This window comes from Haliotis cracherodii, unplaced genomic scaffold (genome assembly GCF_022045235.1).
Source record: "Haliotis cracherodii isolate W230 unplaced genomic scaffold, xgHalCrac1.p SCAF_18, whole genome shotgun sequence".
Taxonomy (NCBI): domain Eukaryota; kingdom Metazoa; phylum Mollusca; class Gastropoda; order Lepetellida; family Haliotidae; genus Haliotis; species Haliotis cracherodii.
The window spans coordinates 23,131,143-23,152,189 of NW_027266273.1; the positions used below are offsets into that span (position 1 = coordinate 23,131,143).

Below are 21,047 nucleotides of genomic sequence, written 5' to 3' on the forward strand. Positions count from 1 at the left end.
AGGGGTATGCTTTGATGATTCATTAAACAGTGTCTACAGTATAAGGGGTAACCATTGACGCTTCATTAAACACGACCCGTGAAGATCTGGGGTAGAATAGGTCTTCAGCAAACCATGCTTGCCATAAAAGGCGACTATGCATGTCATAAAAGGCGACTAACGGGGTCGGGTGGTCAGACTCGCTGACTTGGATCGATGCTCATGATATTAATCATTGGATTGTCTGGTCCAGACTCGATTATTTACAGACCGCCGTCATATAGCTGGAATATTGTTGAGTGCGGCGTTAAACAACAAACAAACAAACACACAAATTCATTAAACACTGTCTACGGTATAAGGGGTAACCATTGGCGCTTTATTAAACATTGTCTACAGCATAGGTGGTAAGCGTTGATGCTTCATTAAACACTGTCTTCAGGATAAGGGGTAACCATTGACGCTTCATAAAACGTTGTTTACAGCATATGGGGTAGCCATTGACGCTTCATGAAACAATGTCTACAGCATAAGGGGTAACCACTGACGCCTCATAAAACACTGTCTACAGCAGAAGGTGTAACCACTGATGCTTCATAAAACACTGTCTGCAGTATAAGGGGTAAGTGTTGACGCTTCATAAAACAATGTCTACAGCATAAGGGGTAACCACTGACGCTTCATTAAACACTGTCTACAGCAGAAGGGGTAACCACTGACGATTCGTGAAACACTGTCTACAGCATAAGGGGTAAGTGTTGATCCTTCATATAACACTGTCTACAGCATAAAGGGGTAGCCATTGACGCTTCATAAAACACTGTCTACAGTATAAGGGGTAGCCATTGATGCTTCATTAAACACTGTGTGTAAATGGCAGGGGGCACCAGAAATGAGCTTCACACATTGTACCCATGTGGGGAATCGAACTCGGGTCTTCGGCGTGACGAGCGAACGCTTTAACCACTAGGCTACCCCACCGTCCCCTATGTTGATGCTTCATTAAACACTGTCTACATCATAGGGGTAATGGGTTCTTTTATATCGTCACACACAATGTTAGAGGTAGAATGGGTTCTTCTATATCGTCACACACAAGGTTAGAGGTAGAATGGGTTGTACTATATCGTCACACACAAGGTTAGAGGTAGAATGGGTTCTTCTATATCGTCACACACAAGGTTAGAGGTAGAATGGGTTGTACTATATCGTCACACACAAGGTTAGAGGTAGAATGGGTTGTACTATATCGCCACACACAAGGTTAGAGGTAGAATGGGTTGTACTATATCGTCACACACAAGGTTAGAGGTAGAATGGGTTGTACTATATCGCCACACACAATGTTAGAGGTAGAATGGGTTGTACTATATCGTCACACACAAGGTTAGAGGTAGTATGGGTTCATCTATATCGTCATACACTCAGTGAGGTGAGTGAGTAAGTGTTGCTTTAAGCCACATCAGCAATATTCCAGCTATTCGCGGCTAGAAATGCAAAATTTCCTTCAGACAACATTATACAAAAATGATGACGAAGATCACTAAAAACTTAAGTCCCTTATCACAGTAAATATTAAAAACTGACATTCAAAATTTAAGATCTACATCTTTTCATACAGTTTAATTTCTTTCAAATAGGCTAAAACTAAGTGGTTAGAAATGATATTGAAAAGTTCAGAAATAAAATTTAACAGTATAAAAGCGTTGCCGAATAAGTGCAAAATCCACACATTCCAACAAAATGTGCTTAATAGTCAAAGAACTATTGCAAGGAATACATTGAGGGTGGTCCTCTCTCTTCAATAAAAAAGAATGAATCTCATGGCTTTGTCCAATACGACGTCGTCGGATAACAATTTCATCTTGACGACTTAATTAAGTCAGTGCATGATTTCCAATCGAGGTTTAACGGGTTCTTCTATATCGCCACACACAATTTTAGAGGTAGTATGGGTTCTTCTATATAGTCACACACAATGTTAGAGGTAGAATGGGTTCTTCTATATCGCCACAAACAAAGTTAAAGGTAGTATGGGTTCTTCTATATCGTCACACACAATGTTAGAGGTAGAATGGGTTCTTCTATATCGTCACACACAATGTTAGATGTACAATGGGTTCTTCTATATCGTCACAAACAATGTTAGAGGTAGAATGGGTTCTTCTATATAGTCACACACAATGTTAGAGGTAGAATGGGTTCTTCTATGTCGTCACACACAATGTTAGAGGTAGTAAGGGTTCTTCTATATCGTCACACACAATATTAGAGGTAGAATGGGTTCTTCTATATCGTCACACACAAGGTTAGATGTAGAATGGGTTCTTCTATATCGTCACACACAATGTTAGAGGTAGAATGGGTTCTTCTATATCTTCACACACAATGTTAGAGGTAAAATGAGTTCTTCTATATCGTCACACACAATGTTGGAGGTAAAATGAGTCCTTCTATATCGTCCCACACAATGTTAGAGTTAGTATGGGTTCTTCTATATCGTCACGCACCATGTTAGAGGTAAAATGAGTTCTTCTATATCGTCACACACAATGTTAGAGGTAGAATCGGCTGTTCTATATCGTCACGCACCATGTTAGAGGTAAAATTAGTTCTTCTATACCGTCACACACAATGTTAGAGGTACAATGGGTTCTTCTATATCGTCACACACAATGTTAGATGTACAATGGGTTCTTCCAATCGTCACACACAAGGTTAGAGGTAAAATGAGTTCTTCTATATCGTCACACACAATGTTAGAGGTAAAATGAGTTCTTCTATACCGTCACACACAAGGTTAGAGGCAGTATAGGTTCTTCTATATCGTCAAACACAATGTTAGAGGCAGTATAGGTTCTTCTATATCGTCACACACAATGTTACAGGTAGAAGTGGTTCTTCTATATCGTCACACACAAGGTTAGAGGTAGAAGTGGTTCTTCTATATCGTCACACACAATGTTAGAGGTAGTATGGGTTCTTCTATACCGTCACACACAAGGTTAGAGGCAGTATAGGTTCTTCTATATCGTCACACACAATGTTAGAGGTAGTATGGGTTCTTCCATACCGTCACACACAAGGTTAGAGGCAGTATAGGTTCTTCTATATCGTCACACACAATGTTAGAGGTAGTATGGGTTCTTCTATACCGTCACACACAATGTTAGAGGTAGTATAGGTTCTTCTATATCGTCACAAACAAGGTTAGAGGTAGAAGTGGTTCTTCTATATCGTCACACACAAGGTTAGAGGTAGTATGGGTTCTTCTATATCGTCACACACAATGTTAGAGGTAAAATGGGTTCTTCTATATCGTCACACACAATGTTAGAGGTAGAATGGGTTCTTTTATGTCGTCACACACAATGTTAGAGGTAGAATGGGTTCTTTTATATCGCCACACACAATGTTAGAGGTAGAATGAGTTCTTCTATATCGTCACACACAAGGTTAGAGGTAGAATGAGTTCTTCTATGTCGTCACACACAATGTTAGAGGTAAAATGAGTTCTTCTATATCGTCACACACAATGTTAGAGGTAGAATGGGTCCTTCTATATCGTCACACACAATGTTAGAGGTAGAATGGGTCCTTCTATATCGTCACACACAATGTTAGAATTAGTATGGGTTCTTCTATATCGTCACACACAATGTTAGAGGTAAAATGGGTTCTTCTATATAGTCACACACAATGTTAGAGGTAAAATGAGTTCTTCTAAATCTTCACACACAGTGTTAGAGGTAAAATGGGTTCTTCCCATATAGTCACACACAATGTTAGAGGTAGAATGGGTTCTTCCTATATATCGTCACACACAAGGTTAGAGGTAGAATGGGTTCTTCTACATCGTCACACACAATGTTAGATTACAATGGGTTGTTCTATATCGTCACACACAATGTTAGATGTACAATGGGTTCTTCTATATCGTCACACACAATGTTAGAGGTAAAATGAGTTCTTCTTTACCGTCACACACAAGGTTAGAGGCAGTATAGGTTCTTCTATATCGTCACACACAAGGTTAGAGGTAGAAGTGGTTCTTCTATATCGTCACACACAAGGTTAGAGGTAGAAGTGGTTCTTCTATATCGTCACACACAATGTTAGAGGTAGTATGGGTTCTTCTATACCGTCACACACAAGGTTAGAGGCAGTATAGGTTCTTCTATATCGTCACACACAATGTTAGAGGTAGAATGGGTCCTTCTATATCGTCACACACAATGTTAGAATTAGTATGGGTTCTTCTATATCGTCACACACAATGTTAGAGGTAGTATGGGTTTTTCTATGTCGTCACACACAATGTTAGAGGTAGAATGGGTTCTTCTATACCGTCACACACAATGTTAGAGGTAAAATGGGTTCTTCTATACCGTCACACACAATGTTAGAGGTAAAATGAGTTCTTCTATATCGTCACACACAAGGTTAGAGGCAGTATAGGTTCTTCTATATCGTCACACACAATGTTAGAGTTAGTATGGGTTCTTCTATATCGTCACACACAAGGTTAGAGGTAGAATCGGTTCTTCCTATATAGTCACACACAATGTTAGAGGTAGAATGGGTTCTTCCTATATATCGTCACACACAATGTCAGAGGTAGAATGGGTTCTTCTATATCTTCACACACAATGTTAGAGGAAGTATGGGTTCTTCTATATCGTCACACACAAGGTTAGATGTACAATGGGTTCTTCTATATCGTCACACACAATGTTAGATGTACAATGGGTTCTTCTATATCGTCACACACAATGTTAGAGGTAAAATGGGTTCTTCTATATCGTCACACACAATGTAAGAGGTAAAATGAGTTCTTCTATATCGTCACACACAATGTTAGGGGTAAAATGAGTTCTTCTAAATCTTCACACACAGTGTTAGAGGTAAAATGGGTTCTTCCCCTATAGTCACACACAATGTTAGAGGTAGAATGGGTTCTTCCTATATATCGTCACACACAATGTCAGAGGTAGAATGGGTTCTTCTATATCGTCACACACAATGTTAGAGGTAGAATGGGTTCTTCTATATCGTCACACACAATGTTAGATTACAATGGGTTGTTCTCTATCGTCACACACAATGTTAGAGGTAAAATGGGTTCTTCTATATCGTCAAACACAATGTTAGAGGTAAAATGGGATCTTCTATGTCGTCACACACAATGTTAGAGGTAAAATGAGTTCTTCTATGTCGTCACACACAATGTTAGAGGTAGAATCGGTTCTTCTAAATCGTCACACACAATGGTAGGGGCCGATTGGGTTCTTCTATATCGTCATACACAATGTTAGAGGTAGAATGGGTTCTTCTATATAGTCACACACAATGTTAGAAGTAGAATGGGTTCTTCCTATATATCGTCACACACAATGTTAGAGGTAGAATGGGTCCTTCTATATCGTCACACACAATGTTAGAATTAGTATGGGTTCTTCTATATCGTCACACACAATGTTAGAGGTAGTATGGGTTTTTCTATGTCGTCACACACAATGTTAGAGGTAGAATGGGTTCTTCTATACCGTCACACACAATGTTAGAGGTAGAATGGGTTCTTCTATACCGTCACACACAATGTTAGAGGTAAAATGAGTTCTTCTATATCGTCACACACAAGGTTAGAGGCAGTATAGGTTCTTCTATATCGTCACAAACAAGGTTAGAGTTAGTATGGGTTCTTCTATATCGTCACACACAAGGTTAGAGGTAGAATGGGTTCTTCCCATATAGTCACACACAATGTTAGAGGTAGAATGGGTTCTTCCTATATATCGTCACACACAATGTTAGAGGTAAAATGGGTTCTTCTATACCGTCACACACAATGTTAGAGGTAGAATGGGTTCTTCTAGACCGTCACACACAATGTTAGAGGTAAAATGAGTTCTTCTATATCGTCACACACAAGGTTAGAGGCAGTATAGGTTCTTCTATATCGTCACACACAATGTTAGAGTTAGTATGGGTTCTTCTATAAAGTCAAACACAAGGTTAGAGGTAGAATGGGTTCTTCCCATATAGTCACACACAATGTTAGAGGTAGAATGGGTTCTTCCTATATATCGTCACACACAATGTCAGAGGTAGAATGGGTTCTTCTATATCGTCACACACAATGTTAGATGTACAATGGGTTCTTCTATATCGTCACACACAATGTTAGATGTAAAATGGGTTCTTCTATATCGTCACACACAATGTAAGAGGTAAAATGAGTTCTTCTATATCGTCACACACAATGTTAGAGGTAAAATGAGTTCTTCTAAATCTTCACACACAGTGTTAGAGGTAAAATGGGTTCTTCCCATATAGTCACACACAATGTTAGAGGTAGAATTGGTTCTTCCTATATATCGTCACACACAATGTCAGAGGTAGAATGGGTTCTTCTACATCGTCAAACACAATGTTAGATTACAATGGGTTGTTCTATATCGTCACACACAATGTTAGATGTACAATGGGTTCTTCTATATCGTCACACACAATGTTAGAGGTAAAATGAGTTCTTCTATACCGTCACACACAAGGTTAGAGGCAGTATAAGTTCTTCTATATCGTCACACACAATGTTAGAGGCAGTATAGGTTCTTCTATATCGTCACACACAAGGTTAGAGGTAGAAGTGGTTCTTCTATATCGTCACACACAAGGTTAGAGGTAGAAGTGGTTCTTCTATATCGTAACACACAATGTTAGAGGTAGTATGGGTTCTTCTATACCGTCACACACAAGGTTAGAGGCAGTATAGGTTCTTCTATATCGTCACACACAATGTTAGAGGTAGTATGGGTTCTTCTATACCGTCACACACAAGGTTAGAGGCAGTATAGGTTCTTCTATACCGTCACACACAAGGTTAGAGGCAGTATAGGTTCTTCTATATCGTCACACACAATGTTAGAGGCAGTATGGGTTCTTCTATACCGTCACACACAAGGTTAGAGGCAGTATAGGTTCTTCTATATCGTCACACACAATGTTAGAGGTAGTATGGGTTCTTCTATATCATCACACACAAGGTTAGAGGTAGAAGTGGTTCTTCTATATCGTCACACACAAGGTTAGAGGTAGAATGGGTTCTTCTATATCGTCACACACAATGTTAGAGGTAGTATGGGTTCTTCTATATCGTCACACACAATGTTAGATGTAGAATTGGTTCTTCTATATCGTCACACACAATGTTAGAGGTAGAATGGGTTCTTTTATGTCGTCACACACAATGTTAGAGGTAGAATGGGTTCTTTTATATCGTCACACACAATGTTAGAGGTAGAATGAGTTCTTCTATATCGTCACACACAAGGTTAGAGGTAGAATGAGTTCTTCTATGTCGTCACACACAATGTAAGAGGTAAAATGAGTTCTTCTATATCGTCACACACAATGTTAGAGGTAGAATGGGTCCTTCTATATCGTCACACACAATGTTAGAATTAGTATGGGTTCTTCTATATCGTCACACACAATGTTAGAGGTAGTATGGGTTTTTCTATGTCGTCACACACAATGTTAGAGGTAGAATGGGTTCTTCTATACCGTCACACACAATGTTAGAGGTAGAATGGGTTCTTCTATACCGTCACACACAATGTTAGAGGTAAAATGAGTTCTTCTATATCGTCACACACAAGGTTAGAGGCAGTATAGGTTCTTCTATATCGTCACACACAATGTTAGAGTTAGTATGGGTTCTTCTATATCGTCACACACAAGGTTAGAGGTAGAATGGGTTCTTCCCATATAGTGACATACAATGTTAGAGGTAGAATGGGTTCTTCCTATATATCGTCACACACAATGTCAGAGGTAGAATGGGTTCTTCTATATCTTCACACACAATGTTAGAGGAAGTATGGGTTCTTCTATATCGTCACACACAAGGTTAGATGTACAATGGGTTCTTCTATATCGTCACACACAATGTTAGATGTACAATGGGTTCTTCTATATCGTCACACACAATGTTAGAGGTAAAATGGGTTCTTCTATATCGTCACACACAATGTAAGAGGTAAAATGAGTTCTTCTATATCGTCACACACAATGTTAGGGGTAAAATGAGTTCTTCTAAATCTTCACACACAGTGTTAGAGGTAAAATGGGTTCTTCCCATATAGTCACACACAATGTTAGAGGTAGAATGGGTTCTTCCTATATATCGTCACACACAATGTCAGAGGTAGAATGGGTTCTTCTATATCGTCACACACAATGTTAGAGGTAGAATGGGTTCTTCTATATCGTCACACACAATGTTAGAGGTAAAATGGGTTGTTCTATATCGTCACACACAATGTTAGAGGTAAAATGGGTTCTTCTATATCGTCAAACACAATGTTAGAGGTAAAATGGGATCTTCTATGTCGTCACACACAATGTTAGAGGTAAAATGAGTTCTTCTATGTCGTCACACACAATGGTAGGGGCCGATTGGGTTCTTCTATATCGTCATACACAATGTTAGAGGTAGAATGGGTTCTTCTATATAGTCACACACAATGTTAGAAGTAGAATCGGTTCTTCTAAATCGTCACACACAATGGTAGGGGCCGATTGGGTTCTTCTATATCGTCATACACAATGTTAGAGGTAGAATGGGTTCTTCTATATAGTCACACACAATGTTAGAAGTAGAATGGGTTCTTCCTATATATCGTCACACACAATGTTAGAGGTAGAATGGGTCCTTCTATATCGTCACACACAATGTTAGAATTAGTATGGGTTCTTCTATATCGTCACACACAATGTTAGAGGTAGTATGGGTTTTTCTATGTCGTCACACACAATGTTAGAGGTAGAATGGGTTCTTCTATACCGTCACACACAATGTTAGAGGTAGAATGGGTTCTTCTATACCGTCACACACAATGTTAGAGGTAAAATGAGTTCTTCTATATCGTCACACACAAGGTTAGAGGCAGTATAGGTTCTTCTATATCGTCACACACAATGTTAGAGTTAGTATGGGTTCTTCTATATTGTCACACACAAGGTTAGAGGTAGAATGGGTTCTTCCCATATAGTCACACACAATGTTAGAGGTAGAATGGGTTCTTCCTATATATCGTCACACACAATGTTAGAGGTAAAATGAGTTTTTCTATATCGTCACACACAATGTTAGAGGTAGAATGGGTCCTTCTATATCGTCACACACAATGTTAGAATTAGTATGGGTTCTTCTAGACCGTCACACACAATGTTAGAGGTAAAATGAGTTCTTCTATATCGTCACACACAAGGTTAGAGGCAGTATAGGTTCTTCTATATCGTCACACACAATGTTAGAGTTAGTATGGGTTCTTCTATATCGTCACACACAAGGTTAGAGGTAGAATGGGTTCTTCCCATATAGTCACACACAATGTTAGAGGTAGTATGGGTTCTTCTATATAGTCACACACAATGTTAGAGGTAGAATGGGTTCTTCTATGTCGTCACACACAATGTTAGAGGTAGAATGGGTTCTTCTATACCGTCACACACAATGTTAGAGGTAGAATGGGTTCTTCTAGACCGTCACACACGATGTTAGAGGTAAAATGAGTTCTTCTATATCGTCACACACAAGGTTAGAGGCAGTATAGGTTCTTCTATATCGTCACACACAATGTTAGAGTTAGTATGGGTTCTTCTATATCGTCACACACAAGGTTAGAGGTAGAATGGGTTCTTCCCATATAGTCACACACAATGTTAGAGGTAGAATGGGTTCTTCCTATATATCGTCACACACAATGTCAGAGGTAGAATGGGTTCTTCTATATCTTCACACACAATGTTAGAGGTAGTATGGGTTCTTCTATATCGTCACACACAATGTTAGATGTACAATGGGTTCTTCTATATCGTCACACACAATGTTAGATGTACAATGGGTTCTTCTATATCGTCACACACAATGTTAGAGGTAAAATGGGTTCTTCTATATCGTCACACACAATGTAAGAGGTAAAATGAGTTCTTCTATATCGTCACACACAATGTTAGGGGTAAAATGAGTTCTTCTAAATCTTCACACACAGTGTTAGAGGTAAAATGGGTTCTTCCCATATAGTCACACACATTGTTAGAGGTAGAATGGGTTCTTCCTATATATCGTCACACACAATGTCAGAGGTAGAATGGGTTCTTCTATATCGTCACACACAATGTTAGAGGTAGAATGGGTTCTTCTATATCGTCACACACAATGTTAGATTACAATGGGTTGTTCTATATCGTCACACACAATGTTAGAGGTAAAATGGGTTCTTCTATATCGTCAAACACAATGTTAGAGGTAAAATGGGATCTTCTATGTCGTCACACACAATGTTAGAGGTAAAATGAGTTCTTCTATGTCGTCACACACAATGTTAGAGGTAGAATCGGTTCTTCTAAATCGTCACACACAATGGTAGGGGCCGATTGGGTTCTTCTATATCGTCATACACAATGTTAGAAGTAGAATGGGTTCTTCCTATATATCGTCACACACAATGTTAGAGGTAAAATGTGTTCTTCTATATCTTCACACACAATGTTAGAGGTAGAATGGGTTCTTCTATATCGTCAAACACAATTTTAGAGGTAGAATGGGTTCTTCCTATATCGTTACACACAATCAGTGGGATAGAATGTCTTCCCGGAGATCTCACATGTGACTAAGCAAAAAACATAGGATTCGTGTCATTATCATCGTCGTGTCAAACAGTCAGTCTGCTATTGATTAGACAATCTGTTAGGTAAAGATAAAATTATCATGTCTGAGATCCAACAATTATGGTGTGATAAAGAATAAAGCTCATTGTAATCAGCACAGTGTTATCACGTGTACTCCTTGAGGGCAAAAAAGACTCCATGAGTGACGATACATTCATGCTTCAGTTTATTGTATTCATTAAAATGTATGTTCTGATTAAATTTTGGACAATATAAAAAATTTTATTCATAGTACATCGTTGATTTGGACGAACTCGAACTAGGTACCTTCAGGCAATGTCACTTATGCATTTGACATCGAATACGTAGAACACCGTATTTTACATGACTCGGATTAGAGTAATGTACTAGTATATATGTATTGAGTGTATACGTTTGCAAATGTCTGCTGACATATTATGAAGACATGGGAAATAACCTAGTCGTTTGAACTTTAAGGTATCTTAATATACATTAACATTACCCACCATGGGAAACAAACACGTCTGACAAATGTACTATCATAAAAATGCTTTGACAAAACCCATACCTGATAACATGAGACAGAGAGACACGCCCTAAAATAGGGTTGTGAAACAATGTCTAGATCGGGCGTTACCACCATTTCGGTTGATACAGGCGAGGCAGCGGCGTCTCATTAAAGACACCAGATGAAAGAAAACAGCATTGGGGATTTTGTTTCAAATGTCAACCAAAGATTTGCCCAAGTGAATCTGGTCGTGTCGTGGGCGTCGGTCCATCTCATTCCAGACATGTTCTATTGCGTTGAGGTCTGGTAAAACAGTCGGACCTGGCAGGACAGCAATGGCATGCTGCCTTAAACAATCTGACATTATCCTGCTCCAACGTGACGTCATATGGGTGTGCATGGGTGTGTCTAGATGCGGTCGGCATGCATAGATATGTCCAGATGTTGTCAGCGTGCATGGATGTCTAGATGTGGTCAGCGTGCATGGACGTCTAGATGTGGTCAGCATGCATGGGTGTGCCTAGATGTGGTCAGCATGCATGGGTGTGTCTAGATGTGGTCAACATGCATAGATATGTCCAGAAGTTGTCAGCATGCATGGGTGTACCTAGATGTGGTCAGCATGCGTGGATGTCTAGATGTAGTCAGCGTGCATGGACGTCTAGATGTAGTCAGCATGCATGGGTGTGTCTAGATGTAGTCAGCATGTATGGGGGTGTCTAGATGTGGTCAGCATACATGGATGTCCAGATGCTGTCAGCGTGCATGGGTGTGCCTAGATGTTGGCAGCATGCATATATATGTCCAGATGTTGTCAGCCTGCATGGATGTCTAGATGTGGTCAGCGTGCATGGACGTCTAGATATGGTCAGCATGCATTGGTGTGTCTAGATGTAGTTAGCTTGCATGGGTGTGCTTAGATATTGGCAGCATGCATGGGTGTACCTAGATGTGGTCAGCATGCGTGGATGTCTAGATGTGATCAGCATGCATGGATGAGCCTAGATGTGGTCAGCATGCATAGATATGTCCAGATGTCAGCATGCATGGGTGTGTCTAGATGTGGTCAGCATGCATGGGTGTACCTAGATGTTGTCAGCATTCATGGATGTGTCTAGATGTGGTCAGCATGCATGGGTGTGCCTAGATGTTGTCAGCATGCATGGGTGTGTCTAGATGTGGTCAGCGTACATGGATGTCTAGATGTGGTCAGCATGCATGGGTGTGTCCAGATGTGGTCAGCATGCATGGATGTGTCTAGATGTAATCAGCATGCATGGGTGTTTCTAGATGTTGTCAGCATGCATGGATGTGTCTAGATGTTGTCAGCATGCATGGATGTGTCTAGATGTGGTCAGCATGCATGGGTGTGTCTAGACGTGGTCAGCATGCATGGGTGTGCCTAGATGTTGTCAGCATGCATGGGTGTGTCTAGATGTGGTCAGCGTGCATGGATGTCTAGATGTAGTCAGCATGCATGGGTGTGTCTAGATGTTGTCAGCATGCATGGAATGTCTAGATGTGGACAGCATGCATGGATGTGTCTAGATGTTGTCAGAATGCATGGGTGTGCCTAGATGTGGTCAGCGTGCATGGATGTTTAGATGTAGTCAGTATGTATGGATGTGCCTAGGTGTGGTCAGCATACATGGGTGTGTCTGGATGTGGTCAGCATGCATTGGGGTACCTAGATGTGGTCAGCATGCATGTGTGTGTCTAGGTGTGGTCAGCATGCATGGGTGTGTCTAGATGTGGTCAGCATGCATTGGTGTACCTAGATGTGGTCAGCATGCATGGATGTGTCTAGATGTGGTCAGCATGCATGGGTGTGTCTAGATGTCGTCAGCATGCATGGATGTGTCTAGGTGTGGTCAGCATGCATGGGTGTGTCTAGATGTGGTCAGAATACATGGATGTGTCTTGATGTGGTCAGCATTCATTGGTGTTTCTAGATGTGGTCAGCATGCATTGGTGTTTCTAGACGTGGTAAGCATGTATGGATATATCTAGATGTTGTCAACATACATGGGTATGCCTAGATGTTGTCAGCATACATTGGTGTGCCTAGATGTAGTCAGCATGCATGGGTGTGTCTGGATTTGGTCAGCATGCATGGGTGGGCCTAAATGTGGTCAGCATGCATGGGGGTGCCTAGGTGTGGTCAGCATGCATGGGTGTGTCTAGATGTAGACAGCATGCATGGGTGTGTCTAGATGTGGTCAGCATGCATTGGTGTACCTAGATGTGGTCAGCATGCATGGGTGTACCTAGGTGTGGTCAGCATGCATGGGTGTGTCTAGATGTGATCAGCATGCATGGTCGTGTCTAGATGTAGTCAGCATGCATGGGTGTGTCTAGATGTAGTCAGCATGCATGGGTGTGTCTAGATGTGGTCAGCATGCATGGGTGTACCTAGGTGTGGTCAGCATGCATGGGTGTGTCTAGGTGTGATCAGCATGCATGGGTGTGTCTAAATGTAGTCAGCATGCATGGGTGTGTCTAGATGTAGTCAGCATGCATGGGTGTTTCTAGATGTGGTCAGCATGCATGGGTGTGCCTAGGTGTGGTCAGCATGCATGGGTGTGTCTAGATGTGATCAGCATGCATGGGTGGGTCTAGATGTGATCAGCATGCATGGGTGTGTCTAGATGTAGTCAGCATGCATGGGTGTGTCTAGATGTAGTCAGCATGCATGGGTGTGTCTAGATGTGGTCAGCATGCATGGATGTGTCTTGATGTGGTCTGAATTCATTGGTGTTTCTAGATGTGATCAGCATGCATGGGTGTTTCTAGATGTGGTCAGCATGTATGGAGATGTCTAGATGTTGTCAACAAACATGGGTATGCCTAGATGTTGTCAGCATACACTGGTGTGCCTAGATGTGGTCAGCATAGATTGGTGTTTCTAGATGTTGTCAGCATACAAGGGTGTGACTAAATGTTGTCAGCATACATTGGTGTGCCTAGATGTTGTCAGCATACACTGGGGTGCCTTGATGTTGTCAGCATACAAGGGTGTGCCTAGATGTTGTCAGCATACATTGGTGTGCCTAGATGTGGTCAGCAAGCATGGATGTACCTAGATGTGGTCAAAATACATCGACATGCCGGGCTAAACATATGGACCTACAATACGTTTGCAGAGTTATGTCCCTCAGTAGCCCGGATCTACTGGCCGTGGGTTTGAATGCCAGTTTCGCTCCGATATTTAAGCGGGGTCCGTCGCCGCCATAATTCCCAATAGGCTTTTAACCAAACTCACTCACTCACTCAGGCCCACGCATGTGGTCTACCTTCTCTTCTACCCCTTCTCTCATCAAAATGTGTTTACCGCCTATCCACTCTGTGCAGTCTACACATACCGCTTGCTGGTCACTGTCCTGTAGACACTGACAAAAGTGCCCTTTTCACAACTTTCACTCCTGCTTGATGAAGATTTTCGTACACCGAAGCACCGCCTATAGGTATGAACAGTAAGGCACAGGCAATGTGATAATCAAGGGGTCGGAAACCCGTATACCTTGAAGCAGTAACAGAATGCCTCAAACAAACGTATATAAAATGGGCCACACGGTTCATGAAGAAGTTGTCACCATGCAGTGCTGTTGTTTGTGACTATCTGCGTCAACTTCTAGAACACCTATCAACCAGTCAGCGACTCCCCCAACTTGCCACTCACTCATCGGAGTGTGTATGTGTAATTGAGGGTGGTGATGACTCCACTCCAGTGTTCATCTATTTAAAGGGGCATATAGCTTAGAACTCGGATATACAGAGGAGGGGCATATAGCTTAGAACTCGGATATACAGAGGAGGGGCCTTTACTAATCCATCTTAAGTCCTCTGAGGCGTGTTTGTAAAATATATTCTAATAACAATAATACAATTGAAAACAGGTCCCTCAGTAGTACATGTGTGGAATTGTATTTGTTTTACTTAGGTATATATTAGGTATGTGTGAGTGTGTGTGTGTGTGTGTGTGTGCGTGCGTGCGTGCGTGCGTGCGTGCGTGCGTGCGTGCGTGCGTGTGTATATGTGTGTGTTATGGGCTGGTACTGACCTCTGACTGCATATGTAATGCGTATCTCCACTAGCTACCCAATTGCCGTATATCGAGTACAACCAGGGATTCAACATATACTCCCTGATATAACACGAAGAACGTACAGTACAGTCAAGTATATACCTGTGAAGTAAGAATGTGAGTTACGTCACAAAATACCTGTCTCGAACCTTTGAACTTACCGCCACGACAAGGTAAGGTGATTTATTTGTTCTCGGCGTCCACTTCTCCGGTAATACCCAATCAGTTATCGACAGACACAGCCGCAGTTGTACATTGACAACTGAAGATCACGTATTGTGATATGTACAATAAGTAATTACTTGTAAACATGTATGGGCCGCTTGCGGCTAAGTCTATCTCACAGTCCTGGAACTCTGTTGTTTTCACTTTCACCCAGCCCTTACTGTATTGCAATTGTCCCGAATGAAGCAAGTCTAGGTTTTCCACATGTTGAATCTTCCATTCCACGTAGTCTCCTTTCAATTTAAATGTAGCTTGTTTCTATTACAATTCTATATTTTCAGATATTCTGTTTGCGGCTGTACTTACCAAAGTGGAAGTGGAAAAGACGCGTTTATACAAAGAGGGGCTAGAATATATGTGGCCAGTGTGATAAAATATAATGTATTAATAATGTATATCATATACACAAAGTAAGGAAGAGAATACACAAAGTAAGACTTTACAAATATTTTTATTTTTTTTAATGTTTCATGATAAAATGACATAAATTAATCTTCAGTTATCTCTCACGGAGAAATGATCAACCTTTCCTCCGTTTACCATATATGAAGTGACATTTCACATGTGATAAATTTCTAATAGGGGAATATATATGCTCGTGAAAATTGCCGTCTCGGCAAGTTTAAATCAAGTTGAAATACTCACTTTTTGCTCTGATGACTCAAATTTAAATATGCATATATATCAATCTATTCGTTATTGATTTATTTTATTTTATACAAATAATGTCTCACACACGGAACTGAAAACGTCTAGACAAAGACTGAGGCGAAACAGGTCATGTCACATAGTCTCTCTTAAAACTGCTTCATAGTTAACAAACAAATAAAAATCATAATTATATTACCGAAGCCACTGTCGTGGTGTCAAATATTTGTTGGATAGTCAGTAAAATTGAAAGTCGAATAGAAAGTATTGACAAATCACTGTCTAGTAGATAGAGTGCAACTGACGAGCCAGGTAAGAGTTGCCCTGCTCTTAATAGAACTACAAATCATCCCTGTCCCATCTTCGCTACATCGCGACCCAGGGATGTTGAAGCATTCAACAGGACAAAGGCTATCTGAAGATGGGTCTGCCGCGTTTGCCGACACCGCTTCGTAAACCACCTGCCACAACTAAACGGGAAGTTGAAAATAACAATAGCGAAACGAAAACAGAAATATTCAGGAATAGGACTCCGTATCGGAAATCGATCCCAATAAGCCTAGATATAAAAGAAATTCAACATTGTTTCAATTTCTAATAAATAATTGATTAATCCTTACTGTCTTGACAAAGAGACCGCGTAACTTAGATTGAAAACGAGGTTGTGACCTTTGACTCAGATGGTGGGTGGTAAAAATAACCACCAATCAAGATAAAGCATTGACAGGAAATAGCACACGTGGTACTCCCATACATACTGTACTGACGAGCTGAAGTTCGCGAAAAAAGTTGAAAAATATTCAAGATAAATCGGGTAAGTACACTTTCCTTATAGTATTTCCATAAAACGATGCAGGGGGGTCGTGTGCATCTTTTGCGATAGGATTTGCCCGTCGAAAACCATAAGATCTACGAAATTTTGCTTCGAGCCCTACACCCTTTGAAGTGCTGTGAGCCCGACTGGATTCATTCATACAGATTTGCATACAAGTGTTGACACAATCAGCAAGGGAACCTAAGGAATGTACAGTCACCTTAGTCAAAGGGGCACCTGTTAGCCGTTGAAACGTTGTACTCAGACAAAACGACCTGGCAGTTTATACGTGTATATCAGCTATTTGTGTTCCGATTTTGTCAAGCTCAAGTCAGAGCGCCGAGGAATTTCCAGTTATCGACCCGTATGAAGATAGATCTACCGTCGTGTCGATCAGCGTTGTGTGGTCGGAGCATGGGTGTCGTACTTTCGGTCAGGATAAATGTGTGACCACCTTCGCTTGATTGGACATCAACATTGATACCGTAAGATTATTACACATGTTTCAGTATTATATTGTCAGGTATTATGATGACGGGAATGTTCCAGAGCCAGAACCTTGTCAATGTCACACGGTACTGTTGACATTCTCCACAACAATAACGTGACAATACAATCACCGTTTCTCGTGACTTAGTCAAATAGGAATCGAACAACAAGTCGCTCCATGGCGATCTTCATGATAATCATGTACATTGGACTTGGGAACTACATCTATATTTGCGACAATTCGAACCACGAAATATCCTTGAGGACGTTGCTCGAAATAACACATAACAGCAGTACACACAATGATCGGTTCACCATAATCAATGTAGTTGAGGTTAAGATAAAGCCTTCACTCAGAAATAATTATTCATTTTTAGGTCAATCTGTCAAAGTTCTTCATAGTGGATATGGAATCAGTTTGCTAGAATCTACTCGAAATTGTCACAAATTTACTTTTACATTAGAATCTACTAGATATCTAGATCTAGATCTATTCATTGTGGAAAAACAAGTGAAGTATGAACCAAGAGATGGATTCAGCCAACCTCTATCTTTTAAAGCGACATCATTTCAGTTTAACAGGTCCGATATTTATAATGCCATTCAGCTGACATCTGATCTACTGTGTCACTACTTCCTCATAATCTGCGGAATATTTGGCTTTAACTGCAACGTTATTATCATACATGGTTTAGATTGCACAGTTCAGAAATCCAATTGCCAGACAGTCAGTGACACCTGTGTCTAATGAATATTTTTTCAGGCATGCAAAATTGTGCTGTCACTACTTGTCTGTCTCCGTGTGAGTAATGAAATTGAGTTTGCACTGATCAAAATGCGACTTACTTTCGCCTCTATGTATTGATTTCCTTGCTGAGGTGTTTAACCTCAAAGGTAAGAAATATAACAGATGTCATATTGGATTCGACTATTTAAAAGACTTGGAGTGAGAATATCCATCCTATCCATGGCTCAATTACAATTTATCTTAGATGTAATTACTTGCAGTTAGTGTGCGGTAAAAGTCTCATCAAGGGAAGGAGGCTTGGACCAAACAACGGTTATTGAAGGATTTGCAAAGTTTAGAATGAGTATGTAAAAGTTCATGGTTTTGACATTCATGACCCATATCTATATCACTATCAGCACGGAGCAGTGGGGAAGCCTTGTCGTATAAGTGTTTGCTCATCACGCCAGAGACCCAGGTTCGATTCCCCACTTAGGTACGACATGTGAAGCCCATCACTTGTCTCCCCCGCCATGATATTGCTGGAATATTGCTAAAAGCTGTGTAAAACCATACCCACTCACTCACTACCAGCACAGTGGTGTGAACTCGGGTTTCTTGCAGATTACATGTGAAACATTGTCCAGTGTGGTGGACACAGAGAGAAACTTATTCAGTGCTTCAGAACATGGACACAACTGTCACTCACTGACAAAAAGGGAGGTGCAATACAATGTCATCACAAATGTCTTTCACTTTATGGAATGAAAAGTTCTGGGCATGTTGAAATTCAATCTTGCAGGTGATTTTTTTCGGATTGATGTGGAAGATTTTGGCCCCAACACCAGTGTCCAAAATAACTGCCTGCCTGACTGGTAACATTTCTGTCAGGATACATGAAATTTTCCACCACCTGTCCGTCTGTCTGGCAGATTATTTTAAGACTACTTATGAATTCAGTTTTATTATAACTGGTTGTAGATTCTTAAGTCTGTTTATTTCAACTAAATCAAGGCATGATTTTTCTCTCAGCTTTGCGATTTTTCAATGTTCATAATGCCTGAATGTGGGCAGGTAAATTAAAAGTTGGGCAGGCTGCACTTATGGGTCACCTGCTCGACTGTCTTGTCAGGTTTTAAAATCATTTCAAACACTGCAGTATTCCCATATACACTCTGGTGTGGTGTGGTAGAAGTCATCTGTCAGTTGTGGATATCAGACTGGCAGATCTAACAGATTTCAAACTCAACTAGCAAGTGATTAATGCATGGTTCATCAACATGATCACTCAGACTTCAGGAGGCCGGACAACCAAGGCTTGTATCTTTCAAATTTATCATTGTAGACAGGGAGATAACCCTTGCTATCTGCATGAAGGTGTGTGTTTCAGACCCCACATGTGGAGATGATGGCATCGCCTGAGTGGCAGTACCATGGTGACCACTTCATCCCCCACACGGGGGATGCTGCTAGGGATATCACAGACAGGATGCGATGTTAAGGGGGAATCCTTAATGTTTTTATGATTTAATCCAGGGACCTCTTGAATCTGTATCTTTTAGTGTTCAGGTTATGGCAAACAAAAACCAATACTTTAATAATTTATTTCAGAAGTCACATTATCACTCGCTTCAGGGAACTGTAAATGCTTCGTCTGTGAAAACATATGATTTTGATAGAAACAAGCAACTTCATTTCAATGAAAAGGAGCCCCAGTAAGCGTGTAAGATAGGAGTAGCTGTGGAAAATCTAGAAAAATATCTTAAAATATGTGAACCAGGGCCAGACAATCCTGTGATTGACATGAGCATTGATCCAAGCAATTAGGATTGGATGACATGCATCAACCAAGTCACAGATCCCGTTAGTTGCGACAAGCACAGGTTGCTGAAGATCAATTCTTACCTGGATATCTTCATGGGTCTGACCAGTTTTTCAGAAATGGTACAGTTGTTCAAGTGTCTTATCAAGGCACTTTCTATTGTAGATATTCAACCCGTAGTCTTCAGAAAATTTAGCTACACTTCCCAATGGGATTTAATGATAATTCATTTTATCAAAACAATAATATTTAATTAATCGGCTGTGCAAAGACAACTCAAGCTTACTTACAAGAAGACCAATGAACATGATATTAAAGGAATTGAATGCCCTGTTTTGATTTATTAAGTATTTAGAAAGGAAATCTGCATTTATCTGATATGTATAATGTATATATATCTCACTTGAGTGATGTAACACTGACGCGCACAAGGGTTTATCTAGACTTGCCCAGAACTTGATAATCGCTCCAAGCCTACAGCAGATGTCAGTAAACATTCCCTCATTGGAATGAAAAAAGTTCCCAATTCTTGTTAATATAATCATTACTAATCTTATGTTTGTGTAAGATAACTTGTATATCACTGATAACAGGACCAGTTACGAGGAAGAGGTTTCAATGCTAAATTTTACTTTATTTGCACACAATGAGTGTCAAAATACCTCAGAATTTTGGAAAATTAGCTTTATGAAAATCTCAATTTCGATGAAAATTTTGAAATTTCTTTTGGGGGGGGCCGATTTGCCTGCCAATGGCATGTAGTTCTGAATTCTGTGGTTTTAAGAGTACAATGGTTAAGAGCAGTAAGCTAGGTAAGAAAGAACAATAAATATGTTTAGGGGTATTGAAGATTTTTTGTCTTTCTTGTCAAATAACACATTTATTTCATCTTGTGACAGTCTGTCACTCATAAAAATATCATTTTTGGCAGGTCATTTGATAAGATATGTATGTTATTTGACAAGAAGAGATATATATCTCCTACTTTGTCTATACCACCAGACATAATGAAACAAGAGCTTGGACAAAGAAATGGATTTGTTCAATTAGTTA

At 40.3% G+C, this 21,047-nt stretch overlaps 1 protein-coding gene across 2 annotated transcripts in view; it reads left to right on the plus strand.

Annotated features, from left to right (window-relative positions):
* The first annotated feature begins 16,868 nt into the window (after positions 1-16,868).
* LOC139465900 (cyclin-dependent kinase 6-like) overlaps positions 16,869-21,047 on the plus strand; it is a 38,715-nt gene continuing 34,536 nt past the window's right edge. The window contains exon 1 of one of the 2 annotated variants that reach the window (XM_071247892.1): positions 16,869-16,956. The gene's annotated coding sequence lies outside the window, so the exon portion shown is untranslated. Of the gene's footprint in view, positions 16,957-17,135; positions 17,442-21,047 lie in introns of those variants that run through there. The other variant, XM_071247893.1, reaches the window with a different exon arrangement.